Here is an 18,259-nt window from a genome sequence, read left to right on the forward strand (position 1 = left end):
AATCATATCATTCTAGAACAGACCTCTTTGGATACAGGTGACAGAAAACCAACTCAGATTAACATAGGCAAAAGGACATTTCTTGGTAAAGACTTCAATGTGTCTTCTAGACTGAAGGAAGTGTTGACTTTGGAAAGGAAAGAAACTTCTGGAGTTCATGGACTTCTGCCCAGAGCACTGCCATTCATGCAATGTGACTCCAATGGCATCCAGTCTCTCTCTTTCATTGTTAGTTTTAACAAAAGAGGGAGAGAGAAAGTGGGGTGGGGATGGGGTGATAGATTGGCCAGGTTGGATCTGATATTTGCCCTTGGACCAGAGCTAACTGGTTACCCACATAGTGTAAATCCACTAGAGACCCTCCTCTGTGTGATAGGAGCTATATCTAGAGAAGAAGGAATCACTGTAGACAGAGCAAGTTCCCCAAAGCTGTGTACTACATTCCTCTGTGTCTTCCCATTCTTGCCTTGTGTGTAGTCAACACCCAATGAGCTTCTGTGGATTTGAATTTTATTGTATCTGCAGTTTCCCTTGGTCCAAGCATAATGAACCAAGCTGAGAATGCTATAGTGTACAACTAGTAAATAAGAAAGAGGCCTCTGCAATGATTTTGGTCACATGGAAAACCTGAAACACAAGTAAAACACCCAAATCCAAGGAAAAATATCCTCACCATGCCCCATCCCCACCTTCCTATAAGGGAAAATAGAGCCTGTGCTGTTTTGGAACTGTTATGTACCCCAGAAAATGCCATGTTCTTTTAATCCATTCTTCTGGGTGCAGACCTATTGGGGAAGGGGGCGGGGCTTGGATTCAGTTATTTCCATGGAGATGTCACCCAGCCCATTAATCCTTTACTGGATTTCTTTAAGAGAGCTCAAGGAAAGGAGAGTTTAAAAAGAAAATGCTCCAGGAGAAGCAAGAAGGACCCACAAACTGAGAGAGCAATTTTGAAACCAGGGCCCAGGAGAGAAGGACCAGCAGATGCTGCCATGTGCCTTCCCATGAGACAGAGGAACCCTGGATGCCAGCAGCCTTTCCTCACAGAAGGTATCTTCCTCATGATGCCTTAATCTGGACATTTTTATGACCTTAGAACTATAAATTTGTAACCTAATAAAACCCCACTGTAAAAGCCAACCCAGTTCTGGTATCTTGCATTCCGGCAGCTTTGGCAAACCAAAAATGCCCCCAAGAGAAGCCAAAAGGACCACAGAAACTGAAAGAGCCATTTTGAAACCAGATCCTGGAAGAGAAGGATCAGCAGAAGCCAGCCATGTGACAGAGGAACCCCAGATGCCATCGGTCTTTCTTCAAAGAAGGTATCCTCTTGTTGATGCCTTAATTGGGTCATTTTCATGGCCTTAGAATTGTAACTTGTAAATAAATCCCCATTGTTAAAAGCCAACCCATATCTGGTATATTGCATTCTGGCAGCTTTAGCAAACTGAAACAGGGCCTCTCTTCCTCAGGAATCTTCTGGTTGGAACCATCTCTCTCTGACATCCTGGCATTTCCCCACAGCTGAGTCTTCTGTGTTTGAAATAGGGCTCTGCTGTGCTAGGGCCATTAGGATCCCCATCTTCCCTCTTCATCTGATAGTCATCAAGAGGATATATTCTCTTCTCCTGAGAAAAACCCTCAATTAAGTATGCTCATTATAGCCCTGTGATTCTCCTGCTTTCTATGAATGCACAACAAAAATGAATCATTTTCTGTTGACCTGAAACCTGGCCAGGGAGTGCTTGGCCCAAGCTGAGGTGTGGGCTGAGAGCCAGAATCTTGTGGGATGTACTAGGCAGTTTTCACTGTCAAATGCCAGACTTTCACTACTGCCCCGCCAGCTGGTTCTTGGATGCTGGCAAGAAAGTTGCGCAGAGAACCCTGAACAAAATATCACAGTTTACCCAGAATCAGAAGGGTGATAATGAATTAAGGTGAAATTGAATTCAAATATGCCCAACCCAGCCCCTAATTGGTTTCATTCACCCATCCCTGTCTTTTTAAGTCTAGGCTATCCTGTGGTATGGTAGGAAAGGCACGGGAAGGAAGTCATTACACCTGAGTTTGCTCACAGGCCCTGCCACCAGCTATTGTAGACATTCTCAGCCCCAACCTTTTTGTGTGATAAAAGCATACTGGACTTGATGATCACTAAGATCTTGCAGTTCACAATTAGCTAATCTTTATAGGATATAACTATAACTCTGACATAAATTAATATTATTTTTCTTCCTATTTTACAGATGAAGAAAATGAGGTTTAGAGAGTTACCTCACTCAGGGCTACACCAGCTGGTAAATGATGGTGCTTCATCACTCACGTACTTCTCTTCTTTGGTGCACTGCCTCCCTAATAATATATCAGTCACCAAAACCAATATGGTGATGTTAGGCTTCCATTCTGGCCCCGCTCTGCTGTAGATGCTTGAATTCTGGTCCTAAGTACATGATTTTATCTCCTTCAAATTGATTCACTCTTTTTGTACTAACAGACCACTTTGGAGGTCTTATCCATTTAAAAACTAGCCTTCTCAAATCCATCAAGGTGTGGCTAGTCTGTATTTACCATAAAATCACCACCATAAATTCACCATCTACAATCATCCTTTGACAATGAATGTGCTGTCTCATTAAATCACTTCTTTTATTATTGTCATTTATCTCTTGATCATCTTTTGCTATTTATGCCCTATCTCTCCAAATCAGATTTGAACACCTGAGGATCAGGACATGGATCAATCATACTTCTTTGAACGCCTCTTCGCCGCTGGCACAATGCCCAGTACCAATCACTAAATGTTAATTGGATTTGTTGTAGCTAATTCCTGGTTTCAGCCTGAACTATTTTCCCCATTCGTCAGTGTCTTTATGGCTATATGTGTCTTCTTTGGAAGCTATGGGATTAGAATTGTCAGCTAAAATCCTGGTGGCCCCCTCTGGGAGATATTCAGCTTTCATTTATGCAGGTAGAACTGGGCAAGGGCACCCTGACCTTCACCCAAGCTCCTATGCCAGTTTCGGTGCATTACCTGTGTCAAAGTCTCATCAGTTCTGCATGCTAGGCAGGATAAACAGCTGGCAAATGTAGAAAGGATGGTACAGGTATCTGGTCAATTTAGATTGGCTTTCTGTGCCAGCTTCATATTTTGCATCAGGCCCCATGGTTAAGGTAGGAAATGACTGTATCTTCTCTTGTCTCCAAAGCTTGTCTGTTGGGGCCAGGTTCAAAATGGTCATCTGTTAGGCTGTCTGTCCACAACACCTGCAGCTCAAACAGCCAGATCCAGATGCTGCCAAGATCTTGGCACTCCCGGGGTATAATGGCAATGCCAAGAACAGAGATAAGTGTACAAATTATCGCGTTACCTCCTCTTAGAGAATCCAATTGCAAAGTGCTTAAGGAAAGCTAAAAGTTTTTCCAGTTGCATTGTATTTTACAAACATCATGTATTTCAGCAAACAGCAGATACAAAAAATGATTCATAAAATTGTGAGGAGCTCAGTGATTTTTTAGGAGGGATGATGTCCTTTTATTGCTTCCACAATTCTGGGTTATTAATGACTCTCGATGTGCTTTTAATAACCAGCTGTTCCCCCCGTTTCAACAGCAAGGCAAGATAAACCAACTCTAGCTGCAGCAAGACAGGAAAGCTCCAGCCGTAGTTTTAAAGTGTGCTCCTTCTGAGGCTTCTTGAGGGAGGGGTTATAAGCAGAGTGCTCTCAACACTAGAAATGATAACACCTGGTGAAAATATAAAAACATTTTTATTATTATGTATATCTCTGTAAAAGGTAGTCAACTTTTTAAAACAAAAATAAATAACAATGTGTTGTGGGGTTTATACCATATGTAGAAGTTAAATATATGACAATGATAGTATAAAGCCCAGGAGGAGAGATATGGAAGTATAGTTTTGTAATGTTTGTATATTTCACATAAAGTGTTATATCATTTGAAGATAGACTGGATAAGTTTAAGATGAATACAATAAACCCTAAAACAGCCACTAAAACAACACAACAAAGAGTTACAGCTAATTTTCCAACAAAATTAAACCATTACGCAAAATACCATAAACGGATTGGCTTTTATAAAAGGGGTTTATTTGGTTACAAATTTACAGTCTGAAGGCCATGAAAATGTCTGAATTAAGGCATCAACATGTGTATACCTTCACTGAAGGATGGATGATGGTGTCCAGAAAACCTCTGTCAGCTGGAAGGCATGTGGATGGCATCTGCTGATCTCAGGTTGTGTTCCAGCTCCTCTCTCAGCTTCTGTGCATTCTTGGTTCTTTCTCCCAGGACGTTTCTCTCTAAGCACCTAGGGGTCCTGTCTTAGCATATCCCAGGGCAAACTCTGGGTTTCAACACTTAGCTAAACATCTCCAACATCTTTCCATCCAAATCTCCAAGCATTTCTACATGTCAGCAAGCATCAGCAGAAGTCTGCTTTAAACAGCTGTCTCCAAAATGTCTCTCTCAGCTGCAGCACTGAGCTCCTTCTGTCTGAGCTCTTATAGTGCCCCAGTGATTTAATTAAGACCCACACTGAATGGATGGGGTAATACATCCATGGAAATAATCTAATCAAAGGTATTACCTACAGTTGGATGAGTTACATCTCCATGGAAACAATCAAGAAGTCACACCCTAATAAAAAGGATTAATCAATCGATACCCACAAGATTGCATTAAAGAATATGGCCTTTTCTGGGGACATAAAATACACAAACCAGCAGAGGTTATAAAATAGACCCTTAAAAAACACTCATGTAATCCAAAAGAAGGCAGAATAAGAGGAAAGCAGGAACAAAGAACAGATTGAACGAACAAAGAGCAGATTTAAAACCAATCATACTTTGATTGTATTCTTTGGATGGATTATATGGTTTGTGAATATATCTTAATAAAATTGCATTTAAAAAATAAAAAAAAAAAAATAAAGCCAATATACCAATAATAGCATTAAATATAAATGGTCTAAATACCCCAATTAGAAGGCAGAAATTGTCCACTTGTATTTAAAAAGCAAGAAACCAGTTTAAATATATAAACATAAACAAGTTAAAAGTAAAAGTATGGAAAGATAAATGATGTTAATATTAATTGGAAAAAACCTGGAGCAGCTTAATTAATAGCTAATAATGAATATTTCAAAGTGAAGAATATTACCAGGGATAAAGAGGATCATTTTTTGGGTCAATTCATCAGAGGATATAACAATATATCCTGGTTCTGGCCAGTGGAATAAGAAAGGAAAAATAAATAAAATACATCAGATTGAAAAGTAAGAGTAAAGCTGTTTTTATTAAGATGATATGCCTGTCTGTGTAGAAATCTTATGGACTACATCAAAAAGTTCCTAGGACTAATAAGAGACATTAGCAAGGTTTCAGGATACAAGATAAAGATATAAAAATAAATTGCACATCTATATGCTAGATATAAACAATAGAAAATTGAAATTTAAAATAATAATGCCACGTGCAATAACATCAATCTATTTGAAATACTTAGAGATGTCCAACATCTAATATCCAAAAGAATACAAAATATGACTGAAAAAAAAATAAAGAAGACATAAGTAAATGGAGACATACACTATGTTTATGGATTGAAAGTCTCAGTACTATTAAGATATCAATTCCCCTTTAAATTGATCCACGAATTCTAAGCAATCTCAGTCAAAATTCCAAAAAGCATTTTTTTTTGTAGAAATTGACAAGATGTTTCATATGGAAATGCAAAGGACCCGAATAGTCAAAACAACTTTGAAGAAAAAGAGAGTCGCAGGACTTAAATTACCTGACTTTAAAATTTATTATAAAGTTGCACTAATAACTTTACATTATATTGGCATCAAGATAGATAAATAGGACAATAGAATCCAAAAATAGACCCAAACATATAAAATCAATTGATTTTTATAAGAGAAAAGGTAATTCACAGGAGAAAGGAGAGTCTCTTAAGCAAACGGTGCAGAAAAATTGGATATCCATAAGCAAAAAAGTGAACTTCAATCCATACCTCACAACATAAACTAAAACTAACTCAAAATGGATCATAGACTAAATGTAAAACCTAAAGCTATAAAAGTTCTAAAAGAAAGCATATGAGAAAATCTTCAAGGCCTTGTTGTAGGCAAAAATTTCTTAGCTATGACACCAGAAGTAGGATCCATAAAATAAAAATTTTATAAATTATACTTCATTAAGATTGAGAGCTTGTGCTCTTCAAAAGACACTTAAGAAAATGGAAAGATAAACCATAGACTAGGATAAAGAATTTTCAGATCATATGTCTGACAGCAGATTTGTGTCCAGAATATTTAAAGAACATTCAAAACACAAAAATAAAAATAACAAACAACACTTTTTAAAAAATGGGCAAATTAACTAGAATAGACACTTTCACCAGTGAGATATATGGATGACAAATAAGCACAAGAAAAGACATTTGACATCGTTAATCATTAGGGAATTGAAAATTAAAACCATAATGAGATACCAACTACACACCTCTTAAAATGGCTAATAAAGAGATTAAACATAACAAATTTTGGCAAGGATATGGAGCAATTTGAACTTTCATACACTGCTGGTGGGAATGTGAAATGGTATGTCAACTTCGGAAAACAGCTTGGTGGTTCTTTAACACATTAAATATACCCTTACCATATGGCCCAGGTGAGGCATTCCACTCGAAGGTATTTACCCAAAATAAAAACATATGTCCATATAAATATTTGCACACAAACTTTCATAGCAGCTTTATTTGCAATAGATCAAAACTGGGAAGAACCCAAATGTCCATAAACAGTGAAGGGATACTCAGTGGTGTATCTTCCACACAATGGAATATGCTATTCAGCAATAAAAAGAATGAACTGTTGATGCACACAACAACGTGCATGAATTTCAAAATAAATATATTGAGTGAAATAAGCCAGACCAAATAGAGTACTGTATGATTTCATTTGCATAGCATTCTAGAAAATATAGCCTAATCCATAGACAGAAATCAAATTACTGGTTGACTGGGGTTAAGGAAGGGGACAGGGAAGGGTAAGGATGGATTACAAAGAGACATGAGGAAAATTGAGGGAATGATGAAGTTTCATTTTCTTGAGTGTGTTGATATTTTCACAGGTGTATATACATGTCAAAACTTACCAAATTATTTCCTTTAAATCTGTGCAATTTATTGTATGTCATGTATACCTCAATATAGCTGTTACACATACATACATACACACATACATACACACACACACACACACACATATACATACTGGAGAAAGCCAAAAAGTCATTAAATAGATCAGCTGAAAATCAGGTATGTCACAGGTAAGGGCTAACAGAAGTAGAACACACAGTGTTTCAATTTTCCTTTTCCAGCTCAGCAAACTTGTTTCTGTTGCTCTCAAGTCACCTGTTTGAATCTGTAACATTTAAATCAATGCTACTCATTACTAGTGGTAATGGTACCTGATTTAGTTATGGTAGTGACAGACTGAAATAAGAGGAAAACATCTCTCAAATTTTCTGAAAAGAGTATGAAATAAATTCTAAGGGTGCTTTTCCAGTTCTCCCTATGCATGAACTGCTGTGAACACTAACCTGAGAATAAGATCTGAAGCTGCTGAGCCAGTCCCATCCACGGCAGCTAAAAGGGCTGCACAAGATTCAGGGCTTCTCTGGTTAATCTGAAATACTGGCAAGTAAATGGACGCTGAATTTATTAGTTGGTTTTGAGGACTGTGAATAAAGGAGTCCATAGAAATCATTTAACATCCCTGAAGTCACCTTACATTCAGTGAGCTCTGAATTCATAACCCCAATTAATTAGCCAAATCACTTGACTGTAATTATTAGCCATAGACTTCACTAGTCACTGCTATAGGGAAAAGAAAGGAAATGCAAGTCAGGTGTGCTTACTTTAAGGCATCTCACATCTAGCAGGGAGATAAGGCCAATACGATCCCAGTGACAGTAGACCAAATAGAAAGAACATGTCCTTCCCAAGGGACGTAAACTAGGCAAGTCATCTGACCTCCTTGTGGCCTCAGTTTCCTCTGTATCCTTGTGTCCCTCACTCACTATGCTTCAGCCACAGTGGCCTCTTGTTTCTCCAATGTGTCAAGCTCTTTCTTGCCTCAGTGCTCTTAAATGTGCAGTTTCCTCTGCCTGGAACAACTTACCCTTCACATGACTGACCTTTCTCTTTCAGGTCACCTCAGAGAAGCCTTCCTTGACTCTCCTAGGTAAAGTTATTCCCCGTTCCACCCCATCTCACCCCCAACCCTAATTACTCAATTGTATACTCTGATTTTTGCTTTCATAATAGCTCATCAAACTCTGTAATTAATATTTTCTTTATTTTACTTGCTTATTGTCTGCATCTCCATGTGAACTTTTTGAGGGCAGGAAATTTATCAGTATCTGTACCCAAGTGCTGAGATGAGTGTGTGGCAAGTAATAAGCCTATTTGTTGAGTTAATGAATGGAACTTTAAAAGGAGGATACTTCCTACCCTGCCTAAATCACGGGAGAAAAATGGCTCTGAAACACTACTCATTCAGAAATATAAGAGTATTGATATTTTTATTACCAAAGAGAAATGTGATGCAGCTCAGAAGTAAATGCTGATTGGGTAATGAGTACAGTTTAAATTGTGCTGTAATGATTAGGGACAGCTTCCTGGAGTTAGGATAGAGTCTAAATAGCTGAAAGGAATTGTACCTCGCTTGCCTGGACATGTCTAGATCTAACCTTGAGACCTTTCCCCTTTTGTATTCACAGGCAATAATTTCACTTGCTCTCTTTTATTAAGGATGCATTTTCCCTTTCCCTCAGAAGTCAAAGAGCATATGGGGTTGACATTTCTGAGGGAACAGCCAAGAAGCATAACACCCAGCGCATTTGAAGAAAATCTTCTCCTCTGCCATTTGAAAAATTATAGCATTGAGGCCAAGCCAGCAATAAACTCTGCAGAAGGAGAAACATTCAGTGTCGCTAAGAATATGGAAACTCATTGTAAGATCTCTTCAAGATTCCATTTCAATTCAGATGTGGCCTAACTAAATCAGGTTGGGTTTTAATCCAGATTACTGGAGACCTTCGTAAACAGGGTAAAACTCAGACTAAGAGAGAAACCGCAGGAAGCATCCAGAAGTGGAAGCCAATGGAACCAGAAGAGAAAGGAGAAGACATTACCATATGCATTGTCAGGTGACAGAAACGCCAAGAAACCCCCAAAATTTCCAGTCAGCCAGAAGATACTGACCCCAAGAGGAAGCAAGCCTTCTAGCCTCTAAAACCGTGAGCCAATAAATTCCTGTTGCTAAACCAATCCGTTGTATGATATTTGTTTTAACAGCTAAGAAACTAAAACACCCTCCTTGCATCCTTGAGGCTTGCTGGAGGACCCTGGCTTTGTCTTGAAATTTAAAGGTTAAGCCTAGGTAAATGCCATTTAGATATAGGAATATTGGGATGGGGGTAAGAGATAAGTAAGAATCCTGAGTTAGTGGGTACAAAAGGGGACTCAATTTAAAGAAAGAAAAATTTGAACAAATAATGTAGATTCTGCAGACTGACTAGAGGCAGAATTTTTGGGTAGTAACAAAAATCCTGAAAGTGTGTTATGGAGTCATGAGTTCTAGACCCACCTCTGGATCTGACTGTACGACTATGCAAGCTATTTCCTCTAATAACTGGGTTTGATCTTCTGAAAAAATGAGAAACTTGGATTACATTATCGCTCAGGTCCTCTCTAGTTCTGTCATTTCTGTGAAACTCATCTATCCTTCCTATGAAAGTGGTAGAGATTCAACAGTAATAGGGAGACTTTAACCACATATGTTTAATCTCTTCATTGACTCCAGGGAGGAAGTAATTTTAGGACTTTCATGCCCTAGTTTAACCTGGTTTTTTGAATCAGAGTTCTTATTTGCAGGAGGGTGAAAAACTCTGACAAATCTAAACAAAAAAGGAGCTCTTTGAAAGGATATTGGGTTGCTCACGGAATCACTAAGAAGATTGAAGAAGCAGGAGCAAACATGGGACCTGGGGTCCAGCCTGGAGAATGCCACAGATCTAGTGCAGGGAGGACCCACCCCTCTCTCCACAGAACACTGGGTGCCAAGCGGATGCACTGCACCTTTAGCCTTGGACACATGAGATCACAACTGGCAGCACAGGATGCTGCTGCAGCAGCTGCCACCACCACCTGCCACCGCCACCTGCCTCCGGAATGGAGTCTCAGCTGCCCCTCTTCTCGAGTCACAAGCTCCTGTTTCAGTCTTAGTGACTGAATCTGATTGCCCTAACTTTGATTATGTTACCTGGTTCCAAGCACAAGAAAAATGAGAAAGTGAATATTTGGGTGTTTCAACATTTATAATGGGAGACAAGTTCTATCTCCCACCAAAACTTATGATGTGGAAAATTTTTCCACAAATAAAGGGGATTCCAATACATTGGAACCACAGAAGAGGAAAGGTTTAAAGCTCTATAACATCAGTAACTACAAATTCTAAAAATCTAGATCTGGAAAATGTACTACAGACCACCTAACCCAGTCCCTTTGTTTTACAGCTGGGGAAATGGGTTCAGAAAGGGATGAAAACCAGCCCTAGTTCACAGCTGGACCAGGACCTAGGCTTCCTGTTTTCAGGCCAATAGTCTTTCCATGACAGCTTTACAAGACTTCTTTGTCATATGAGATGAGAAGCCAAATGTTCATAAAACATACTTATTTATGCAACTTAGCTTGGTTTGATTTACTGTGAAGATTTTGAGATTAAACAGATTTAGATATGATCACCTTCCCTCAAGATTCATATGCAATTAATATTTATTAACCACCTACTGTCACTGCAGACATTGCACTGATGTTTTCCTTAATGTGGCTGGAAGTGCAGGGATTTGTTGTGATCTCCATTACAACTGGTAATGGAGATGGGAGTGCCATTGAGTTTCTCTCGCCATCTGTCATATCTGCTTCTCTCTGATCATCATCTTATTCTGCCTTTCTGATAGATACATTTGCATCTGGTTGTCTTGGCTGAAAATAAGACCGGGAACAGCTGTGGAAAGATATGTTACGGTGTTAGTTAATGGCCCAGCTTCCTTAGTCACAGTACCGAAATCCTGAGGAAAAAACAACTGGCCCAAAGTGTCCATCCCTGACCCATCAACCATAGCCAGGGAATCAGAGGCACATTGTACAAATGGCTGCTCCTGGAGTGTTCCAGTTTGCTAATGCTGCCATTATGCAAAACACCAGAAATGGATTGGCTTTTATAAAGGGGGTTTATTTGGTTACAAAGTTACAGTGTTAAGGCCGTAAAGTGTCCAAGGTAAGCCATCAGCAATTGGGTACCTCCCCTGGAGAAAGGCCATTGGCATCTGGAAAGCCTCTGTTAGCTGGGAAGGCACGTGGCTGGCGTCTGCTTGCTCCCAGGTTGTGTTTCAAAATGGCATTCTCCAGAATATCAGTGTTCTAGTTTGCTAATGCTGCCAGAATGCAAAACACCAGAGATGGATTGGCTTTTATAAAGGGGGTTTATTTGGTTACACAGTTACAGTCTTAAGGCCATAAAGTGTCCAAGGTAACACATCAGCAATCAGGTACCTTCACTGGAGGATGGCCAATGGTGTCTGGAAAACCTCTGTTAGCTGGGAAGGCATATGGCTGGCGTCTGCTCCAAAGTTCTGGGTTCAAAATGGCTTTCTCCCAGGATGTTCCTTTCTAGGCTGCAGTTCCTCAAAAATGTCACTCTAGTTGCAGTCAGGGTATTTGTCCTTTCTTAGCTTCTCCAAAGTAAGAGTATGTTTCAATGGCCATCTTCAAACTGTCTCTCACCTGCAGCTCCTGTGCTTTCTTCAAAGTGACCCTCTTGGCTGTAGCAGCTTGCTCCTTCTGTCTGATCTTATATAGTGCTCCAGTAATTTAATTCAGACCCACCCTGAATGGGCGGGCCAATGCCTCCATGGAAATTATCCAATCAGAGTCATCACCCACGGTTGTGTGGGGCACATCTCCATGGAAACACTCAAAGAATTACAATCTAATTAACACTGATAGGCCTGCCCACACAAGATTGCATCAAAGATAATGGCATTTGGGGGGACATAGTACGTTCAAACTGGCACAGTCAGCTTTCAACACTGTCTTCAAAATGTCTCTCTGCTGCAACTCCCCTGAAGTCCTTCTACTTCTGAGCATTTATAGGGCTCCAGTAAACTAATTAAGGCCCATACTGAATGGGTGGGGCCATGCCTCCATGGAAATTATCTAATCAGAATTATCACCTACAGTTGGGTAGGTCACATCTCCATAGAAACAACCTAATCTAAAGGTTCCAACTTAGTCAACACTAGTATGTCTGCCCCCACAAGACTGCATGAAAGAACATGGCATTTTGGGGGACGTAATATGTCCAAACTGGCACACAGAGTAACCACAGAGATGGGGGAGGCAGTTCTAGGAAAAGCTGCAAAATACTCGGACAAAGTATTGATTCCATGTTAATTAATTTAATACATTGACGATAAACAATAATAATAAATAAACATTAATTAGTTTAATACTTACACTAGTGCATTTATTCACCAAGTATTTCTTTTTTTTAAAGTCTGATCTTATTTATTTGTTACTGTTAGAAAATCTTATTTTTGACTGGACTCAAATTTAAAGGTAGAAGCTCTCAGTGAGGACAGCCTCCATCTCTTGGCAATCTTTTCCTAGTATTTTTCTTTGGCCTCCTTCATTCTCTTGGCCAAAAGTTTAGCATATTCTGCAGCCTCTTCCTCATTTTTCTTTGTGCACTGTTTCTTCAGGGCAATACACGAACATTTATTCTGCAGGGCACGTGGAGTAACAAGTCACTGAATCTTGGGAGCTTTGGTCCTGAGTTTCTTACCTTCTTTGTTCAGAGGCTTTCTTACAACATTCTGGCAGACATCATCTTCTTTAGAGAGATTGAAAAGTTCGCGGATTCTACGAGCTTCTTTGAGCCCCAAGCAATGAGGCACGGTAGTATCAGTCAGTCCAGGAATATCCTTCTCTCTTTTTTTTAACAATAACCAGGTTGAGAACACACAGATTAGCATCCACAATGCAGCCCCCAACAGATTTGCCCTTTCTTTCTCCAGTTCTCCTTGGAATATAACAGGAATGCCCCTTACTCAGTAAGAGGTGGACACAGCCACAGGTCAAGACACCCTGTTTCATGGGGAAACCTTGTTTGTCATTTCCACCACTGATTCGGACAACATAATCCTTCCACTCTTCACCCAGAGCATCAGCAGCAACTTCTGTGGCCATATGCTTATAAAATGTATGACGTTTGCATTTATAGTCCACTTCAATGAGCTTCTGGCAGCCAGTGCCTGGGAAGGAGATGTTCAGCTTCATGCTGAAGCAGCCGACTGCCTCCGAGGCACCACGAAAAACAGCCAAATATTTCTTAAATGCTGTTTTGAATACTAGGGATACAGAAGTAAGCAAAATAAATAAAGAAGATAGAAATAAAGATAAACAATGAAGTATACCATGTGTCAGATGGTGATAAATGCCATCGAAAAAATAAAGTGGGGTTAATGAAGAGGGTGGATATATGTATATACATGTACTATTTTATATAGTGTAGACAGAGAAGATATCAATAAGAAGGGGATATCTGAGTTGAAATCTGAAGGTAGTGAGAGAGCAAGTCATGAGGTTACTGGGATAAAAGCACTCCAGGCAGAAAAACAAGTGCAAATATTCTGAGGCTGGAAGGTGTCTTGTATGTTCAAAGCAAAGCAAAGAGATTGAAATGGCTTTAGCAGAGAGTGAGAGCAAAAGTGACAGGAGAACATGCCTGACTTTGGCTTTTAGTCCAGATGAGATGGAAAGTCATTGAAAGGTTTTAAGCAGACACGTAATACAATCTCACTGACATCTACTGTATTGAGAGCAGGTCACAGCTATGCAAGGTGCACACAGGGAGAGTAGTTAGGAGATTACTGTGATCATTTTAACAAGAGATGGTTTTAAACAAGGTGGTAGTGAGAAAGCTATAAAATTCTAGGTTTATTTTGAGGGTGGAGCTGACAGAATGCACTGATTGATTGGATACGGTAAATAAAGCAAAGGGGAAAATGCCACTGAAGAAGTAGAGTTGCTATCTACAATAATTGGGAATATGGGGGAGGGGAGACAGGAGGTAAAGAAGGAGAGTGGGGTGAGGGGAACTGAGAATTCCGTTTGGAGCATGTTAAACTTGAGATGCATTTTAAACATCCAAGTGGATGTTGAGTAGGCAGTTGACTTCATGGATACTGAGCTCAGGCGGGAGACCCTACTGAGATATATTACATACATACATATATATAATGGTGTTGTCAGCACATAGATGGTACTTAAAAACTTGAAACTGAATGCGATCACCTTGGAAGTGATGCCTATAGGAAAGAGAGAAGGGCAGAGTAGTGATCCCTGAGGTACTGTAATACACAGAGACTGGGGGAGATGAGGAGGAACTGCAAGGGATATTAAACAGGAGTGTCCCGTGAGGTAGGAGGAGAACCATGAGAGAGTGCTGTTCCAGAAGCCAGGTGAAAATAGTGTTTAAAGAAGGAGGGAATGAGTAAGTGGGTTAAGAGTTCCTGATACTTCAATGTAGATTAGACCACTGGACTAAACAACATGGAGGCCACTGATAACTTTTATAATTTTTTTTTCAATAAGGTGGTAGGAACAGAGTCCAAGGACAATGAGTACCAGGGAGAAAATGTGAAGAGACTTTTGCAAGGGAAGGGACCTGAGGCAGGTCTTGATGAATTGACAGGACTTATAAAAAGTAGAGTGGGGGTGCTAGGGAAAGAGGGCTTTCCAGTCAGAGGAACAACTTGAGCAAAGGTGTGGAGAAAGGAAAAGAACAAATCACGATGTGGAAGTAGGGAGGAGTCCAGTATGTTTGGATTATAAGGATATATAGTGAGTAAAATAGGAAGGGATGAGTAGTTGGAGTTCTAACTCATTGTACACAGTTACTAAGATGATTGGATGAGATAATGGATATGAAAGTGTTTTGTAAACTATGAAGCGCTTAGCAAACTACAAAGGTTTTTACATAGAAGAACTTTAATCAGAGATAGCTAGTATAGAAAACTGGAAAAAAATTGCTGTAAAAGTGAAAAGAGAAATGGGATTGAAGGTGGGGTCAAGAGAGGTAGTTGGTTCGTTTGTTTTTGTGATGGGAGCATTGAAACATCTTTGTGTGCTTATGTGAATGATCCAGAAGAGAAGAAAAAACTGATTGTATAGGAGATAGAGGGTAGAATTACTGGAGTAGCTGTATTAGGTCCCTGAGTAGGTAAAAAATGACGGGATCTAGCATACTGGTGTAAGAATTGAGATGTTTCAGCCTTAAATAAATGGAAGAAAGTGGATCTTATGGGTACAAATGCAGGTGAGGTAATTGATGTGGTAGTAGAGACATATGGGAGTTCCTTTCTTATCATTTTTCTTCTCCAGGTAAAATAAGAAGCAAGTTCATCAACTGAGAAAGAGGATGGGGGAGGAGATTTGGAGGTTTGAATGAGCCAGGAGAGAGTGAGAAATATAAGCAAATGGGAGATTAGATGGACTTTGGAAATAGGATTGCCAGGCTGAACTACAGACCCTTTCGAGTTTTCGATCATGAATTTAAAGTAAGACAGAAGTCATGGTTATTTATTATTTTCCAGCCATATTCTGTCATATCTGTGCAGGCAATTTATTACTTTCCAGCCACATTCAGTCATATGTGTGCAGGCAGAGTAGGTGGCATGTTGAATTTAATCAGATTTGGGGTCTTAACAAGCAAATTTGATGAAGGCAGGTAAGGAAGGGAATTGAAGGTGTTGCCAAAGGGAGATTATGGAAACTAAACTGAGTAAGGTGGGAAAAGAAGACACAAAGGGGTGCAAAAGAGCAAAAAGGTGGTTGGATTGATGATAGTGGATCCCAGTGGGGTTGAAAATTTTTAAGAGATGGTGTACAAGGACTATGTGCAAATCTAGGAGGTTGAATAGGGAAGTGAAATGTTTTACACTGAGACAATGGGGAGATTGCAGTTATCAATGATTACCATAATATGACAATTGGTGGTTTGGGTAGGGGGAGGACACAAATATTAGTAAGACTGGAGATCAAGAAACTCAAGGTCAGCATATAGGAAGAATTACCTATTCAGATATTGGAATTAAGACAGTAGCCCATAAGGAATGGGCTAATAGATGTTATGTAATTTACCCAAGAGCTGGTGAGTGGAGGAGCCAGTTTCCATTCCAGGTCTCCCTGATTCCAATGACTTAGCCATCATCCACATTCTCCTGGTGTAACTACAAGTGCTTATAACTCCAAGTGCTTTGGGTGCTAAGCTAAGAGGCTGGAAAATTCCTCTTTTCTCCTAATTTCCTCCCCATAGAACATTTCCTACATGCACAACAGGAAGCTGAGGCTTAGAGAGGGTAAAAAAACAAAAAAAAAACACTGCCTACCATCACACAATTAGAAAATGGAATCATTTGCTAGTCAGAAAGTAGGATGAGACACATGCCAAAGGGTTTAATGCCAGAATCAAGAAGAAAATGCTCCCCGTGAAGGAAACAACAGCAGCAAAGGATTCAGACCAAGGAAGAGCAAGTTTTGTGGCAGTTTCAAATCCTTCGGGTTCCCATTCATTTGCCCCCTAAATGTTGCATGATGAGGGGTTGGCAAAGGTAGGCGTTTTGAAACATTTCATAATTTTGTAAAAATCATTACAAAGTGCTTTGCAATTGTCCAATTTTATCTTTTAATTCCTGTTTTTGAGAAACAGGAAGAAAAATAAACAGGAAAAGTGCATGAAAATCCCCAGTGGTATCTAATTGAATAAAAATAGTACTGACAGGAAACAAACATCTTAAAATTTTAATGGGGGTTGGAGTAGTATAAGGATAGAGAAATCTTGCAGGACTGATTACTTTCAACTGGTATGGAAGTCATCCTTCACTGTTAAACGGAATAGTGACCAACATTTGGGCAACAGCTTATCACCTGCTAGCAACCCCTTTCTGCCATGTTAAAGATTTCCCAAAACTGCTATCTGCCAATATCCTATAAAGGAAAGGGAATCAGACCTGGCAGTGCCTCTGTACTAGTGGCCAAGTTATACTATTTTACCCTTTCCTAATAGGCAGGTGCCTAAAAATAAGAGCTAGCATTTTTTGAGAGTTGGTATGTATTAGACACTGGACCACGGATTTTACATGCAGTACTAGAAAAAACCTGCCGTACCTAAAGATGAGTTCTGCTTTCATTCAAAACATTCCTACTTTATCAATTCTAAGCCTTGGTTGGCTTTTAGTGCCTTGAATGTGAATTAATTCATCAGTTTACCCAGAGTTTGTCATGTGAATATTTGTTGAACACTACTGTATTTGGGGCAGCCAGCTCATCACTGTGAATACAGAACTAAACAAGACAGTTCTCAAGGAGCTGATAATCTAATTAATGTTAAAGTTAGGATTTCTCAAATCTGTATTACATTGCTTCCTGTTATGTGTTTCTTAGTAAAAAGGACACTTGATTGGAAATCAGGAGTCCTTATTCCTAGTTCCTTCTCTGCCACTGTGAGTGAATCATTTCCCTTCGTTGGAACTCTAGTGCAGCTTAAAAGGAGTAATTTGGCCCGAGGTCCCTACAGTCTCTTCCAGGGTTGACAGTATGTCTACTGCTATTTTATTTTTATGTATTCAACAAATCCGTTTGTAGCAGTTTCAACAAATACATATAGCTGACATTGTTGTAGGAACTTTACAAATATAAACCTACTTACTCCTTATAACAATTCCATTATTGTAAATACTATTATAGTCCCAAATAATATAATTATGCTAACACTATTGTAAAGCTATTTTTATCCCATTTTACAGATGATGAAACTGAGGCACAGAGTCATTTGAGACACACCTAAGATCTATTTTACTCTTGAGACACTTATAATTTGTTTACTTTTGCTTTGCTAAGTGATTTACAAGCAGCCTTTGAAATTTCACTATGGGTAGGTTTATGTTATCAGTTTCCTAGAATCTGTTTCCTACTTGGGTAGAACAAAAATCTTGGGGAAGACTGCAATCATCCACCAGAGACAGTGGGGCAGCAAAGAATCTGTCAGTCACAAATACAATCATAACACCCACTCTTGAACAACCAATGGGAATCTGTGGGGACCACTT

At 39.4% G+C, this 18,259-nt stretch overlaps 1 pseudogene; it reads right to left on the reverse strand.

Annotated features, from left to right (window-relative positions):
* Window positions 1-12,679: 12,679 nt before the first annotated feature.
* Window positions 12,680-13,427, reverse strand: LOC119539835 (annotated as a pseudogene).
* Window positions 13,428-18,259: the final 4,832 nt, after the last annotated feature.

This window comes from Choloepus didactylus, chromosome 1, assembly GCF_015220235.1.
Source record: "Choloepus didactylus isolate mChoDid1 chromosome 1, mChoDid1.pri, whole genome shotgun sequence".
Taxonomy (NCBI): domain Eukaryota; kingdom Metazoa; phylum Chordata; class Mammalia; order Pilosa; family Megalonychidae; genus Choloepus; species Choloepus didactylus.